At 34.8% G+C, this 15,190-nt stretch overlaps 1 protein-coding gene, 1 non-coding gene and 1 pseudogene across 2 annotated transcripts in view; all 3 read left to right on the forward strand.

The window, feature by feature from the left end:
- MACROD2 (mono-ADP ribosylhydrolase 2) overlaps positions 1–15,190 on the forward strand; it is a 2,068,729-nt gene that overhangs the window by 275,662 nt on the left and 1,777,877 nt on the right. The window lies entirely within an intron of this gene.
- Positions 1–15,190, forward strand: part of LOC128781197 (casein kinase II subunit alpha' pseudogene) — a 92,042-nt pseudogene that overhangs the window by 60,090 nt on the left and 16,762 nt on the right.
- Positions 11,504–11,611, forward strand: LOC112304290 (U6 spliceosomal RNA). The gene has a single exon (XR_002974733.2). It is a non-coding gene; the product is annotated as a U6 spliceosomal RNA (small nuclear RNA).

A 15,190-nucleotide genomic window follows, 5' to 3' on the forward strand; every position in this document is an offset into this window, starting at 1 on the left:
AGGGCCTTCCTGTATGTTGGCCCATAAAGTTTATTTTTTATCCTTTCAAGCTTCAGAATCTTTTGACAACTCTATTCAGTTTCCTAACCTCTTAGATGCCATTGATGATTCTAATACAAGCCTTGTTCTTGGGGATTCACTTTCTTTTGTACCTTGATCCGTGCAAATTTATTCCTGCCTTAGTATTTTTTAAAGATTTTATTTATTTATTTTAGGCAGAGTGGAAGGGAGGGAGAAAGAGAGGGAGAAAGAGAGGGAGAAAGAGAGGGAGAGAAACATCAATGTGTGGTGGCCTCTCGTGCGCCCCCTACTGGGGTCCTTACCTTGTCCACAACCCAGGCATGTGCCCTGACTGGGAATCAAACCAGCAACCCTTTGGTTCACAGGCTGGTGCTCAATCCACTGAGCCACACCAGCCAGGGTTCTGCCATAGTATTTTTCTGATACCTTCAAATCTTTATTTGTTTATTTTTCTGAGATCTTCTAGCTGTTTTCAGTGTGATGTTTGGTCCTATGTAATTTATTTCACCATTGCCAGGAGTAGACACAAAGATCTGGTTTGGTTTCCTAGTTCCTAGTCTTAGTCCTTCATGTTTACCAAAGAGATTATACAGGAAGGAAGCAAAGTAAAACAAATATAACAAAAAATTCACCATGGTTCTAGTTCTTTACCCCATAGCATTGGGGTACATTTAGATGCAAGGGAGACTATTAATGTGAAACTTCCATGACAAAGATGGTTTGTATTTGATGACTTATTATTTTCACCTAATCAAAATTTAAATGACAGTTTCTCTTAGAACTAAGCTGAAGGGAAATAATAATATTAAAATATTGTATCCCTAAGGAGAATCTAGTTTTCTACCCTACACAGCTGTCATAATTTAAGATGCCAAGTTTTTAAATAACTGTGACTTTTTTACCCTTTCTAATTTTCAATTTTATTATGAATAAAAGTGGTCGATTTTAAAACTTTTCTATTTTTAATAAAAAGTAAAGTATCACTATATCTTGTATAAAAACTCTACAAGGAAATGTTTCTATATAAGTGTAATTATATCTTGTTAACATAATACTTTCTATTAAGATCCTAGAGCATATTATGCGACGTGAAATAAAACAGAGAAAGACAAATACCATATGAGTTCACTTATATGAAATCTATTATAATAAAAAATAAACAAAATAGAAATAGACTCAGATGCAGAGAACAGACTGACAACTATGAAAGGGGAATAGGGTTGGGGGCTAGATGAAAGGATTAAGCAAAACAAGCAAACAAACAAACCTCATAGACACAGACAACAGTACGGTGATTACCAGAGAGAAAGGAGATTGGGACAGGTAGAAGAGCGCGAACGGGGGAATATATGGTGAAGAAAGTAGACTACACTTCAGGGGTCGAATACACAATACAATATACAGATGATATATTATTGAATTGTATACTAGATATCTATATAATTTTATTAACCAATGTAACCCCAATAAATTCCATTAAAAAAGGAAGAGATTACTTCTAAATATGAAGAGAGATTTTGTTTTCATAACTCTTTCAACTTTTTTATATGAAGGAGCCCAGTAATTTGGTGATGATTTATAAATTAGCTTATTGTTTTATTAAATGGTAATAATTAGTTATTTTGAAATGTTATGATAAAAGTTGAGAGCTAATTAGAAATAAACAGGAATCAACTGCTTTTACTGACCAGGGGTGTCCAACCTGTGACCCAGGATGGCTATGAATACAGCCCAACACTAAATTGTAAATTTACTTAAAACCTTTTTTTTGCTTATCAGTTTTTGTTAGTGTTTGTGTATTTTAATGTGTGGCCCAAGACAACTTTTCTTCTTCCAGTGTGACCCAGAGATACCAAAAGTTTGGACACCCCTACTAGACCATGTCAGTTAATATTTGTATTATTTGAGTATTTTCATATCTAAACTGGAGACATTTTATAATTATAATTATGTTGATGATGATATGTTGATGAAAATAAAGATTTATTCAATGTCACCTCCCTTAACTTGAGTAATTGGAATGTTTGAAAAATAATGGGAAATATTTTGAATTTTCTAAGTAAAAGTTCACATGTAAAAATATATAGTTCTTTTTCTCTTAAATTTATAATTCAATTTTATTACTCCTTTGGCCCAGTTAGTTATAATATACTAGGTTTACCCTTCGGGAGCTATTTTGTTTTGTTACTATAGTCTGCACACTTATCTTAAGTTTTCTTTCTTTGAATGAATGCTATTTATTATAAAATATTGTGAATATAACTTCATGCAAAAACAACTGCTAAAAACAAAAAACAGAAAGAAGAGCTGTTCGTTCATGTATTATTCATGATTTGTTGCTTCTGCTATGTGTCTAGCACTGTGCTAGACGCTGGGACACAAAAATGAACTGAATAAAGCATTTTTCTCAAGAGCTGTCAGTCTACTGGGGGTACAGATCAGGAAAAAGAAAGTTGCATATTGTGTGATAAGTACAATGCTAGAATTAAATAGAGCATAACATGGAATTTCATTCTTTTCTAACAGTCTGAACAGTGTTTTGGATATGTGTAGAAGTAGGAGCCTCTTCTGTCCTTTGTTTATAAGGAATTGGGATGAGGGGAAAACTTGTGAATCACTCAGTTGTTACAGAACAACATTCCAATGAGTTGTGTAAATGAATTAGAAATAGATTGGAATTCCTTAATTCATGAAACGCTAGAAATGTTTCAGGCCAACTATGTGTTCTCTTGACAAGCTGTAAAGTGTGAAAGATAGTTTGTCATTTTATTGACCTACATCTGACCCCAATTTTTGTTATTCATTGTACTGTCATCCGATCTTAAAAGAGAAGTGTAGAAGACAGATATTAGTAGAAATGTCATGAAATACAGTAATGTGATAGAAAAGTTTTAAAAATAGTGTGTGTGTTTGTGTGTAGGTGTGTCTGTGTGTGTATGTAGTGTGTGTGTGTTTATATGTTGTACTTTACAAAGGCACTCTGGTTAAACATATATATACTACAAATGCATAGTGTCAGTGGAAGCTGTCAAAATTGACTTTTAGGGTTTCTTATGCCAAGGGAGTGTCATCATATTGTCATGTCCTCCTTTCTCAAAGACACTTTGGGTAACCAACTCTTCAACAGACAATGTGAATATTGGCTGTGAGCTCAGATTCTGGAGCCAGATTGCCTGGGTTTGATTTTAACTTCCACCATTTTTTTACTTTTAACATATTACTTAACGTTCCTGTGCCCTGGTTTCCGTGACTATAAAATGAGGATAACAATGATACCTATTGTGCAGGAGTGTTTTGTTTTCACAGAGGAAGTGTTTAGTAGAATGTTGATGATAATGATCTTTAGAAAATGATGGAGAGGATAAAGAAGAGTAAGAAAAAAGGGAGTAAAAAATTAATGAAGTCACTAACACCACCATGTGTCAAACCTAAAATATACCATCCTGTCCATTTACCAGATTTCATCGATTCTAAGAAGCACCTTTTTTTCACATTTTAATATTTGTGAAATGTTAAATCAATGGCATGCTGCTATTAGAGTTGGTTGTATTTTTTCTTTTGTATTGGCCCATAAAATGGCATCTTAGATTTAGCGAATTCTGTTCTCATCTACCCTCTACTTTGTCTCAAATTTTTAAAGCTCTTTTATTTTCCATGTGCTTAACTTCCTTAAATTCTCAAACACTATTCAATATTCTACTTGTTTCCCATATACTTTTAATTCCAACTTCATTTTTCTTCTAGTTTATTTATGGTCTACATAGAATACTGTTTTTTTTTTCCCTCCAAAACTTCAGTTTTAAGAAGATGGCATGTAGGGTAAGCTCTCCAGGCCAGGCTCTTTTATTAACTATCCTGTGGCCCTTGGATGAGTCATTCATCCTCTTTGGGCTGTGGTTTTTGAGCATAGAAATGACCGTATAGGAATAGTGGCATAGAGAATTCCCATCTCTTCTCAGCCTCATCTCTTAAAATTACATATCTTCTGACTTTTGTTACTGCAAAGCCCCAGAGGGATAAAGGTTTATATCTGGACTTAGGTATTCAGAAACATCTTCGGTTACATAGATCTATTAGAAAAAAATAATACGAGTATAGGGCCTTCTCTTCAAGTATGGTGCAAAGATTCAGTACATTTTGTAGTGAGTAATTCGGATACTTAATTATTCTTGGGAAATCATTATCTTCTGTTGTCTCTGGTATAAATGAAAAATAAGTCTCACAATTGAAACTTGAGAAAAGGTTATTTTCTGTGGATCATCACATGCATATACACATAGTATACATAAAATAAAATAGATAAAAAATTATTTTTTATCATCAGGTCACCCAGAAAGTGGGGATTATGTACCACCTAATAGAATTGGAATGGTTGTTGATGTAACATATATTGTAATCAGTATTTTTCAGCAATTGTAAGTGAAAATAGTCCAAGTGATTGCTTTTGGACTAGGTACAATGTTCATTGATTTTTTTTCAGGGAACAGTAATGCTATTGTCAGGTCTTAATTACAGAGTAGGTACCATATCAGATTATCACTAGAGGGGAACAGTGACCCAATAGAAATGTACAGTAATGGCCTCATTCATGTGAAAACTAGCTATATAGGGATCCAATAGTTTCTTAGACATTTCTAGTAAAATATCTTTAAGTAACCTCTAATTTGTAGATATTTGCACCCCCCCCAAACCCTTAGTGAATGCATAGACTAAGATTTCAAGTATGCTGCAAGGAAGTGTATGTACTCCTTTTAGGGGAAGAATTTAATATGAGTGCTAAAGCATAAAACAAAATGAAAAGTTTGTAATTACCAAGGAAATTCAGCATAATTTGTAGGGAAATCCTGACTTAGCTAATGATATATACAGTTATTAGAGAGTCATTTTGGGCAATTAGATTAAAATGAACACAAAACAATAGCAACAACAAAAACAAACCTTTTTCAAGTATTTATTTACATTTGAGATTTGCTACTTTAGACTCAGAGCATGGCCTAGAGTTAGGGTGAACCATATAGTTGATCATTCAAACCCAGGCAACAAGCATTAAGTCAGTCTATTGCAAGAAAACAGGGATGAATTCTTGCTCTAGTTAGAGTCTACCATGTGTCCACTCTAATTTCTGACTATTTGCTGAAATGTCTATAAATGCACTAATTAAAATGCCTACTAAAGAGAAATAGACAAAATCCTTCCTCACTCAGTAAGCTTCTATTGCAGTGGTTCCTAACCAGTGCCACTGATATCTTGTAAAGTATGGTGACACTTGACTCTCTCCCAGGGAAGTGGATTGAGAATGAAAGATTAGGGGATTCATAGACACCTGACACCCTTCCATGGACAAGAATTTCAGCTCAAAGACAGGGAAAAAGTAGGCTATCAATTGTTTTATAATAGCAAAGACACCCTTCTCCTTATTTATTTATTTATTTATTTATTTATTTATTTATTCCTTACCCAAGGGTAGTTTATTATTAATTTTAGAGAGAGGAAGGCAGATGTGGAAGGGCAGAGAGAAAGAGAGAGAGAGAAACATCAATTGGTTGCCTCTCATACTGCCCTACCCAGGAATCGAACTTGCAACCTAAGTATATGCCCTGATTGAGAATTGAACCCACAACCTTTTGGTACACAGGATGATGCTTAACCAACTGAGCTACCTGGCCAGGGCTCTCCTCTTTTTGAAATTAACTGGGTGAGGTAGTTACCTCTTGTTCTAGATTTGTGTGTTTGCTCCCCCATGGGGAGTTCTTAGTCCCTTTATTTCTGTTAAAGAGGTGAGTTATTAGGCTTGATTAGATTTAGGTTCAATTTATTTCCTTTTTTCATGAAGTTTTCCAGAGATGATGCTATATGCTTTATAAATGATGCTATATAAAATTGTGAAGTTTTATTTTAGCAGTTGTTGATAAGTAGAAATTATAATCTTGTGGCCAAAAGGAATACCAGGATTTATCCTTCTTCTTCACCCCACCCTAAGTGTCTATGATGTCCCCCAAAGTTGACCATAAAAATAATAACAAATTATATGAAATATTTATAAAAAGTATGGTGTCAAATGGATATCTCTCTAATATACATTTAAATTATTACATGGAGCATGTGCTTTTTATTCTTGCCCCACCTTTTTCTGGTTTCCTTTATTTCAATCCTATAAAAGCAGGCCATCAGTTCCCATAGCAGCCTTTACCAAGATAGATTAATATCAATGTCATGGTTGAAATACCAAAGCACAGTGCCAGCAATTATCCTACAATTTGTGTGTTGGCGTAATAACACACAGAGACTTGAACACATTGCTAATAACCACTGAGGGTAGCAAGTTAGTCTGTAAACACATTAAAGTGTCTCAGAGGACTGCTTTAAACAGTACATAATCAAGATTGGGTGATTTGAGCAGCTTTGTTAGGACCTGCTGTGACTGTTGTATTGCCTTATTGTGTGTATGGAAACTAGTGCCAAACTTCATAATTTTTTTTGATAATATACAGATCAAGCAAAAGGAGATTAAACTACCCAAATGAAGCATACGGCAAATCACTTGGGAAAAAAGCATATTATGTAATGGCTTTTAATTTGGAAGTGAGAATGTAAGGATATATCCAGTTTAATTTGGACTTGTCTGAAAAATGTGCTGGTATCTGTCATCTCAGAACTGAAATGTTTTGATTTGCTAAGATTTGATTTGCATTGCTGAGGACAAGCATTCTACCAGGAATGGATGAGTTTTTGGCTAAAATAAATTATTAATCTGGCTTATTTTCCTCTTTGTTATCTCCCATTAGTATTGACAAGTTACATTTTATTATTCTTAGCAACAAAGAGCAAATTAGAAAAGAGTTAAAGATTTTTTCCTTTTCTTTTATTTGGAGTTTTCAGGAAAATAATGTGAAAAATTTTTTTTGTACAGTCCTTTGGGCTTTATTATAGAAATAGATATGAATAAAATAATATTAATGAGTTTACTGGCTAAAATTTTGAAGAATTTCTGTAACATTGAAGCCATTCTTTAATCAAGCTATAATTTGAGAGTCATATTTTCTTCCACTTCTTTCATACATGTTTTTTTATGATGTTGGTTTGAAGATTTTTTTTTTTTATTTGTATTGCCCTTTAGTAATAGCTTATTGTGTTGAAAACCTCCTGCTTGCCACTCCTAATTCTAAGCCTGGGAAAAATTTCTGTCGGTGGATACTCCCATTGCTTCGGGATAATTTACAAGCATTTTAATATAGTCCAAGAAATTTGCATAAAATGTACATTAATATGTATTATGTTCAGTAAAGAAATTATAGGGCAGGGCATTAAATAGATGACACATGCAAAATTATTTCTTTAGTATTGTTTCATTTTAGAAAGGGATATTAAGTAAAATTAAAAATATTTAAGACCCACAAATATTTATTAAATTTATATATATGTACATATATATGAGTTCCTTTCAAAAGCAACTTGTAAAAGTCCCCCCCTCTCTCAATTGCATTCCAAGATAGATCTAATTATTAGAATATGAACTCTAAACTGAATTAAAATTCTCTTCTCTAGAATCTCTACTTAGTTCTGTCTTGTGATGAAATACTGAATGCACCTGTATCTTGGGAGCTTTTCAGGTATGTGAAGACAGAAACATGTCTCTTCTCAATCTCTTTTTTCAAGGCCAAATCTCTCCCAATTTCTCAACTCTTTTTTCATGTCATCATTTCAAGACATCTTAATTCTATTCACACTCCTTTAAATCAGTGCATTGTGACGACATTTTGGGGATACAGTACTTAGTATTGACCTTAGTATAGCACTATCCAGGTATGGTGTGGTTAGATCATCGAGTCTGTTATTTCTTTCCATCTGAATTCTGTGGTATTATTAGTTTTTCCATTAATACAAGGAGAAGCTTAACACAAGGTTTTTTGTTTTTTGTTTTTAGTCACAAAACCATAGTATACTTTGCTCAACTAATCTTTATGTCATTGTCATCTTTTATTTTTTAGAACAGAAAATACTATCAGGCCATATAATTCCCACCTTCTGTGTACTTAGTTGATGTTTTGAATCTTGTTCTATCACGAATCATTAATTCTAACTCCTAGCTTTATATACACACATAAGAAGAGTTATAATTTGTATTAGTCCAAAAATCTCTTTCTTTCCTTCCTTTCATTATTGGTCTTTGCAAAATGATTTGAGTTCTAAACTCACTCTCCCACTTACATGTTTGAAGGCTGTGGGTAAGTCATTGAGACTCTTTGAACTTTAGGTGTGAAGGTTAAGTGAGATATTACATGCACACATTTTAGCATAGTACCTGGAATGTAGAAGACATTTGATAAATGTACATTTTCTTCCCCTTGATGAATTTGTACATAGAATTTATAGTAATCAACCACTTGCTGAATAAATCCTAAACCCATACTGTTTTCAAACCTTGTTCTTGTTAATATCCTAATTTCTGTTAGGCAAAAGGTTAAGAGAACTCCAAATAATTTTGAGTTTAAAACAACACACATCATAGAAACAGAGGCATGGATACATGGAACAGACTGACAGCAGTCAAATGGGAGGGAGAAGGGAGGACTGGAAGAAAGAAGGTGAAGGGAGTAGCCAAAAATCATACATATATAATCCCTAGACACAGGCAACAGTGTGGTGATGGCCAGAGGGAAGGGTGGGAATGAGACTGGGTGGGGATTGGCAAAGGGTGGGGGGAAATTGGGATATCTATAATGGTATCAACAATAAAAATCAAGTTAAAAAAACACACATCCTTTTGGTATATGATAAAAATATATTCACCCTGGCAATCAAGATTTGTTCATATTGCTGTTCAAAGAAACTCTCTGATTTAGACTTTTAAAAATTTTTTCTTCACCTCAGAAACTGTGAACCCTATAGAGAAATGCAGTGATAAGGTTATTTTTCTTGAAACTAGATAATGTCATATGGATTTGGCCAATGAAAAATGGTAAAGCCCTTTCCACTGCTCTTTATCCTGTTCTTACCTTTGCCCAGTGTTATGCATGTCACTAATCCATATGAAATGTCAGTGCAGAGGCAGTTTTTTTCCCTAAAATAGTTAAAAGTGTAAAGACATTTGAATATATTCTGATATTTATCAAGCTTCATCTGTAACACCATTTAATTTTAAACACAGAGACAATTTTGACACAGAATCATTTGGCTTCCTATCAGAGTCTTGGGAAGAAGTACAATGGACATGGGATCCTTTCTACTTCAAAGCTGATTCTTAGGCAGGAACACTCGTCATCTTTTTTGATGACTAGTAAGTGCTAAAATGGAAATAGGAGTCTTCTTTAGTTCCCTTATTTGTTATTTCTGGGAACTTTTTTTCCAAAATTAACCTAAGAATCCTTTAATACAGAGAAAAATCACATAGTCTATCAATTCAGTGAACATTGAAATTCAGTGAACATTGATGAGATACCTGTGAGCAAGGCACTTCGCTTGGCTCTGATCATGACTGAATTCTACATCTTGTTGCTGTTACTGTTGTTATTTTGCCCTGAAGAAGCTTTCTTATAATACAGCCTTTAAATAACAATCAACCTGGAATAATAACTTCGAATTAAGGAGCTATAGATATAAATTTGGAGTACAGTTAGAAATATATTAATGAAACCACATTAAATCTTTACAAACCTTATTTAAGTTGGCAGAATAGGTGCTCAAGAAACAACTGGTTGAATGAATATGATCAAAATATTCAGTTTAAGACCCATAAACTCAGAAAATGGCTTGCAAAGAACTAGTTTACATGATAATTTAAAGCTTTTGAGTGGCTAAGTAGTGTTTGAATACCTTCACTGAGAATCTAGTGCTTAAGTAATTAAATATTGCGGGCTAGAAGATCTTACATCAAAGAAAAAGGGAGGGGACTGTTGTTTCACTCCTTATTTATTCATTCATTTATCAAATATTTATTTGGCACCACTTTAGTGCCAAGCATTGTACTCTTATAATAAAAAGGAAGGAAATAATAATAAAAGAACCTCTTGTACTATGACCAAAGGGGAGGAAGAAGTAGATACAACTAGATTGTATATTCTTCTACCAAAAATATGTTAGCTTTTAATATATCATTTCATTTGTCTTTGTAAACCCTTTTGTAGATCTTAATGATTTAAGGGAAACAAAACAAAAATAATGTATCTGTTTGAAATTTAAAAAGTAAAAAAAGAAATGATCTTGGGCTCCTGCAAAATTTTTTCTCATTTTCCAATTCTTCCTTATGGGAGGAAAGAAAACATAATGCCGACAGGATGAAATTAAATTTACAGAACTATTTCAACATTCAGTATTGGGTAGAGAAAAAACATAGCAGGCAAAAGAAAATTTTCAAGGTTGAAACACTAACTTGGCATCCTGGAGAGAAGCCCCTTGACACTTGGTTTTCCTGAAGGGAGGCTACATCTGGTTTGGAAAGGGCTCTGGACTTCAGGCTAAGATGAGTGAGATGAGGCGTGGTAATATTCAATTAGAGCTACTATATAAGGTAATGTTTAGGAAATGCCAATAATAGTTAATGAACAGTGAGTCTCATAGCTAATCATTTACTTTTAAATTTGTTCTCAGATTGATTTTGAGTATTAACTTTAACATTCAGCAATTTCAAAAAAGTTAATAGTTTCAATGAAGTAAATATTATTTCAAAAGTATTGAGATATTGACATGGGCATATACATATACACATACACAACACTCGCAACACTCACAATTTTCACCCACCTTTGTACCTTCTTATTTGGAACATACTGACCAGTGGAGAGGAAAAGGCCTCAGGTTACCCACTAGTGAGTAAGGTACCAAATTTTAACTTTGAAAGGATTGAAAATTAATTGGTATGACTAGCCTGTAAATGAAACCACACTTCTCCATTTGTTGGGTGAAAAGCACAGTGGTATTTGCTATGAGTTTTTGTAGTCCTTTTGAGTACTATTCTCTCTCCTTTCTTAATCTAATTGGTTTAAAACAGCCTAATTTTGGTATCACTATAAATAAATATCTCTGTACAGTATAAACATGATCTCTAATTAAATCTTATGAAATGAAGTGGAATGTACTTTACATGGTGTGTAGGTCACTCAGTAATTTTAGTAGAGGACAGCAGTACAGGAAAATAGTCAGTTCTTCAAAGTACTACCATTTTCAATAAACTACTACCACATATGCTTGAGTTCTCTTCTGCCTTGTGAGTGTATCAGAAAATACAAGCAGTGAGTTTTAATTGAGAGTTACTTTGAATCCATTCTTAAATTAAGATTTTGTTAGTATAATGCAGAGTTGCTCTGACATAAAGTTCATGAAAAGTAGTAGCATAGGACTTGGAAAAGAGTTTGTATTGGATCTCAGAGACTGTTGTGGAATTTTGTGCACTTCTGGGCAGGTCAGATGGTGTTCAAGGAAAATAATTCTATTTGATGTTTGTGGTGTACGTTGGAGATAGGAGGTGTTAAAAGGTGAGGCACCAGTGCTTGCTTCAGCAGCACATATACTAACACTGGAACGATACAGGGAAGATTAGCATGGCCCCTGTTCAAGGGTGAGGCACCAAATAAGAGAAAATAAGGGGGGTTTCAGCAAAACTGGTTTCCCTTCCTGGTCTCTTGTGGTAAAAGAAGACATTGGTTTTCGTCTCACAGGCTGTCCTTTCTCCACTTCTCCCTGAAAAAAACAAAAACAAAACAGAAACAATGTGTGATATACAGTATTATGTTGGGGGGCTTTAACGCAGCCCCCCGGTCCACCACGGATGAAGAAAAAGACTACCAAGACATGATCTGCTTGGGGAGGAAAGGTGGCCGCTTCTCTTAAAGGGGAAGGGCCCAGAGCCTTTCTCTCCAGGGGCTTTCATTAGGTTCATTCCCATAGGAATATGGATAAAGCTCATCAATCATTGTCAGCCAGTAAGGGTTAAACAATACATGATTTACAGAGAACTTTGAGGGCTTATTCTGAGCCAATTAGTTAGAGGGCCATAAAACTTTAGGCGCCAGACTCATCTCAGGTCTGGACCCTTATCTTTTAAGCTGAGGGTACAGATTAAGTAGGTTTCACACCAATGTCTGTATTTTTCTTAGGCCTGATTCCCCAGGGAATCCGCCCCTCCCAGTACAGGACTGCACTGCCCTCTGTTATTGCTTCAGACTTAAGTCAGGCAAGGGAAGTAAGGCAGCCAAGAGATTAGGAGACTTCTTGCAGACAGAATGAGGACTCAGGCTATTTCAAAGCCAAGGGGCGAGGGTCCATCACCCCCTTTTTCCACAGCCCCCCGAGTCCTTCCCTGCAGGCCTCTTCTGTGACCATGCCTGTTTTAGGTTGATCCTCCCTTGAGGATTCTTACCCATCATTGGCTAACTGGCCAAGCTCAGGGCCAAGCAGGGTGAAGTGGGCAGAGGTGGCACACCTGCCAGGGAGACAAGCTTTGTCTCCTTAGTGGCTTATGGTCCCAAGTCTGACTCAGCCTTAACCATGGGGGGTTACAGCCTCTGAAACCAGGCAGGGTGGTTCCCAACAGTATTATATTTGACTAGCCGACATCCAGGGCAGTCATGCCTTTCCTTCCAATACCGTTATGCTTACTCTTCATGCAGGTAGGTAATGGACATTCTTCTACTTGGGATTGCAGTGAATTTCATGGTAGGTCTATTTTGTCCTAAGGTGACTTTTACTGTGATAATAGTAATGAAGTTTAATAAAAGATAGTGATCTATAGATCCTCTATATTTTATCAGACAATTTACTTGCATTTTGGTGATTAGTTGCAAAGATGTTTTTTCTGTTTTTGCAGATGAGAAAATTAAATCTCAGGGAGTCCAAATACTTCCTTGTGATCTCGCAGTTGATAGAAGACAGAGGCAGTATTTGAACTCCAAAGGATTTGACTTTTCATGCTACTCTAATGCCTTTTGATTATAACATAGCTTTTCTTTTATTGAATACATATATATAATATAAAATTGTATTCAAAGATCTAAAAGCATAGTTTTTTCCCCTTTCTGAACCTATATTTGAAATGAGTAATATATGAGAAGTTCTTACCAACACTAAAGAGATGTTGGCACTAATGAGGAAACATTTCTTTCTTTTTTTAAAAAAAAATTATGTATTTATTTTTAGAGGGGAAGGGAGGGAGAAAGAGAGAAACATCAATGTGTGGTTGCCTCTCACATTCCTCCTGCTGGGGACCTGGACTGCAACCCCGGCATGTGCCCTGACTGGGAGTCAAACCAGTGACCCTTTGCTTTGCAGGCAGCCTTCAATCCACTGAGCCACACCAGCCAGGGCTAGGAAGTATTTCTAAATTATCGTGTCACATGGAGATTCAACCAGGAATAATTAGGTGACCTTTGAGAAAATTAAGATTGGCTGTCAGAGGGAAATTTCTAGTGCACTCCATAGGACAGTCATCCAGTGAAAGAGGATTTAATTTTCATTCCTCAAGAAGGTAAACTGTTACCCTAGAACATATGCTTATTTTTGAAAATAGTCTTTTTGATTATGGGAGAATAACTAAGTATCTTCTGATAACTTTCCTATTTTGTGGTGTCTGTCTGGAACTTTATCACACACAGAAACCTAATCTAAAGCCATTAAGCATCTGGTTCACTATATCAATTTGGAGAAATTCAGAATGTAAGAAGCACATATATAGTTGTGGATCATAGAATATAACAATTTGGCCACATATGTAGTCATTTAAATACATCAAAGAGATAACTGTATATGTTTATAACAATATCTTTTGGGAAAAAAGTATGTGCTGAAAGTGTTTTTAACAGGAAATTTTGAAGTTTTCTTAGGATTGAATATACATTAATCATTCAAGAATTATGATTGCTAATAAAATGCCTAATAAAAATAATATTTTTGTGAGCAATGAATAGGGGCTAGAGAAGTGCCAACTAGCAAAGCTTTGATAAAAACTACATTGGCAGGCATCTGGGGAGCCTGGGACAGAGATGTCTCTCCCAAGCATAAAGGAGTCAAGGAAATTAACTCAAAGGTCTGAGGGTTGACAAAGGAGCCAGAGTCCATTTAGATAATGGGATTGAAGAGCTTGTGCATCAAAATTGAAGCTCTATATTTTTAGAAAGCTGTAACAGGTTATAAAAATTAATAAAACATTTGATCCTTTGAGCATCTTTACAGAGAAAAAAATTTATACACTATCATGGTACCCTCTTTTGGATGACTTTATTATATTGGTTGATAATTATTTCTCCTGAAGGGGAAATAACTTAATCTAGGAAATAAAGCTGTCAAGGTAGCATGAATTATAAAAGCTAAAAATTATTCTGAATTCCTCTGAATCAGTAATATAAAGAAAATATGAGAAAAATTGTATTTTCATATTTTCTTGAAAAGAAACAGTAGACAGTTTCTGTATCATAGCCGTTTCTAAGTTTTTGGTCTCAAGACTTATTCATACTTTTAAAAGTTAATGCAGGCTCCAAAGAGCTTGAATTTATGTAGATTTTACACTATAGTTTGAAAGTATGTAAAATAATTAATATATTTAAACATAATATTAGTAAATAATAATATCCAAGAAAATTACAAACATAGGCCCCCACAAAAGCTTGTATAGAAATGCTCATAGTTAGCCCTGGCTGGTGTGGATCAGTGGATTGAGTGCTGGCCTGCGAACTAGAGGGTTGCCAGTTTGATTCCCAGTCGGGGCACATGCCTGGGCTGACAGCCACATTCCTGGTAGGGGGTGCATAAAAGGCAACCAAACATTGATGTTTCTCTCCTTCTCTTTCTCCCTCCCTTCTCCTCTCTCTAAATAAATAAAATCTTTAAAAAAAGAGAAATGCTCATAATTATTCATAATAGCCAAAAAAACAGAAACCAAAGATCCATCAGCTGATGAATGAATAAACAAAATTCAGCATATGAATACAATGGAATATTATTTGATCATAAAAAGGAATGAGGTAATGATACTTGCTACCATATGGATGAACCTTGAAAATATAATGCTAAAATAAGCCAGACACAAAGATCACTGATTATGTGAAATGTCCAGAATAGACAAATACATAGAGACAGAAAGTAGATTAGTAGTTACCTGGGAATGGACAGATGTTACCAGGGACTGGGGAAAGTGGGAAATGGGAAATGACTGTTAATGGACATAGAGTTTCTTTTGAGG

The sequence above is a fragment of the Desmodus rotundus genome, chromosome 6 (assembly GCF_022682495.2).
Source record: "Desmodus rotundus isolate HL8 chromosome 6, HLdesRot8A.1, whole genome shotgun sequence".
NCBI classification, from domain to species: domain Eukaryota; kingdom Metazoa; phylum Chordata; class Mammalia; order Chiroptera; family Phyllostomidae; genus Desmodus; species Desmodus rotundus.